Source organism: Tinamus guttatus, unplaced genomic scaffold (assembly GCF_059628265.1).
Source record: "Tinamus guttatus ecotype Peru unplaced genomic scaffold, ASM5962826v1 Tinamus_guttatus_pri_ptg000079l, whole genome shotgun sequence".
NCBI classification, from domain to species: domain Eukaryota; kingdom Metazoa; phylum Chordata; class Aves; order Tinamiformes; family Tinamidae; genus Tinamus; species Tinamus guttatus.
The window spans coordinates 1,212,499-1,215,000 of NW_028288613.1; positions in this window are offsets into that span (position 1 = coordinate 1,212,499).

Genomic DNA, 2,502 nt, shown 5'->3' on the forward strand with positions numbered 1-2,502 from the left:
CATCTCGTTTGCTCTGGAAAGGCCTTTTCCTTCCCCCTGAGCACACAGCAGCTCATGGCACTTGTGCAATCAGATATTTTGGCTGTTCCAGATTGAGCAGAAATCCGTATTCCATAATTGCTACTTTGAACATGCTAATACCGAAACCTAACTCTTCTTTATGTTCTAACATTTTTCTGTATTAAGTGTGAATTTTTATAGCGTTTCTCCCCAACACGACATCTTGCTTGTAAATAACACAACATTAAGTGTCATGATATAATTGATTTTCTAATGAGGTTTTCAAAAAGGATTATATTTTTGCTTGTCAGGAAATCTTTACAACAGAAATGAGCCCTTCCATATTTATTCCTTATAAACCAAACTTTTTATTCCTACAGTGAAGTTAAGCTGGACTAAATCATGCGGTTTTCCATAAAACCAAGCATGGTCTCAGAGCCGTGGAGGGCTCTCCACAGCTGTGCGTGCCCAGCCCAGCGCACGGAGCCCTGCAAAAAGAGGAACAATTAAATAACATGGAAGAGAAAACGGTGCTTAGCTTCTGCTACTGGAAATTTTAATTTCTAAGGCCAAACGGTACATAAAGTAACAGTTCAAAGAAGTGTTTGCTGGCAAATTCTGTTTGGAAAAAAGAAAATATCCAACTCTACACAGTCAAATGCTCTCTGCACCCACTAAGATACTGAGTATCTAAACGATTAGCAAAATTTCTCCAGATTCTCTAGATACAACGCCCTCCTCATTCAGCAAAGCTGGACCGAGGCCTCCTGAAGTCCTCTCATGCCTGAATTGTCCCATGACCCCAGACTGGCTTTAGATCCTAGAAGGATCATTTCTGGGCTATCCAAGCCCCAGATTCCGTACCTTCTGCTGAGGGTTTTTACACACGGCAACTACTGTCTGAAATGATGTGTTTGCCTTAGGGAAAGCAGGCCCATGATCCCCACAGTCTCAGGCTGCATCCGCGTCTGGAGAGCTGGAAAGGATGCTGGATGACACCGACACGGGAAGACGAGTAAAATTAAGTAAATAAATAAATAAAAGTGCTTCTAAAATATGGTAAAAAGAGGTGGCATCCTTCCTGCTGTCTTGCGTCTAACTCCTTCGGACAGTCTCAGCATTGGCAGCCCAATGAAAATGCGATTGATATCTCTGAGTGCCTGCAGGGCAGCGTCCCTCGCAGCCTCCCCGTCAACATCCCGGCGATGTGTTATGGCTGAGGCCAGGCGAGGCCGCTTCAGCCCGGGTTTGCAATTTAGCACGGGATTTACAAAGGGGCCGGGAGGACAAAGGCAGCCGTGTGGCCCAGCTGGCCGAGCCGTCCCCGGCGGTTTGCGACGCGGCCGGCGAGCGGGGACAACGGCGGGAGAGGCGGCAGCTCCGGGTAACGGGGACGCGGCTCCACGGATGAGAGGCCCGGGTCCTTCTGCAGGTGTCTGCTCCACATGGGATCTGGGTCCTTGCAGGTGTCTGCTCCACACAGAGCCTGGATCCTTCTGCCGGTGTCTGCTCCGTACGGGACCTGGGTCCTTGCAGGTGTCTGCTCCACATGGACCTGGGTCCTTCTGCAGGTGTCTGCTCCATATGGGGTCTGGGTCCTTGCAGGTGTCTGCTCCACGCGGAGCCTGGGTCCTTGCAGGTGTCTGCTCCACACGGGGCCTGGGTCCTTCTGCAGGTGTCTGCTCCATAGGGGACCTGGGTCCTTCTGCAGGTGTCTGCTCCATACAGGGCCTGGGTCCTTGCAGGTGTCTGCTCCACACGGGGCCTGGGTCCTTCTGCAGGTGTCTGCTCCATAGGGGACCTGGGTCCTTCTGCAGGTGTCTGCTCCATACAGGGCCTGGGTCCTTGCAGGTGTCTGCTCCACACGGGGCCTGGGTCCTTCTGCAGGTGTCTGCTCCATAGGGGACCTGGGTCCTTCTGCAGGTGTCTGCTCCATACAGGGCCTGGGTCCTTGCAGGTGTCTGCTTGATATGGGGTCTGGGTCCTTGCAGGTGTCTGCGCCACACGGGACCTGATTCCTTCTGCAGGTGTCTGCTCCACATGGGACTTGGTTCCTTCTGCAGGTGTCTGCTCCATATGGGCCTGGGTCCTTCTGCAGGTGTCTGCTCCACACGGACCTGGTTCCTTGCAGGTGTCTCCTCGCTCTGCAGCTGCCGCGGCAGGACGCGCTCAGAAGCGCGCGGCCGCGGAGGCACCGGCCATCAAACTCCAAAGTCGCTCAAGGAAGGAAATGGGGAGGATCCACAGCAGCTTCCTCCGTTGGAAGGAGGCTGAGGAGGAAGGAGGAGCGTCCTGGCGCGCTGGGGCCCTGCGCCTGCTCACGGACCCTCTCGGCGGTGGCCGCGCGGGTGGGCTTTTCTTTCCCTCAAAATCACAACCCCGCTCATTATCTTCACACGATTAGCAAGGAAGTTCACCAAAACATGAACTGAATTAGGGAGGCAGAGGAGGAGGAAGAGCACAGCCTTCCTCGTAGTGTGCCGGGCTCGTGACAGCCCTGTG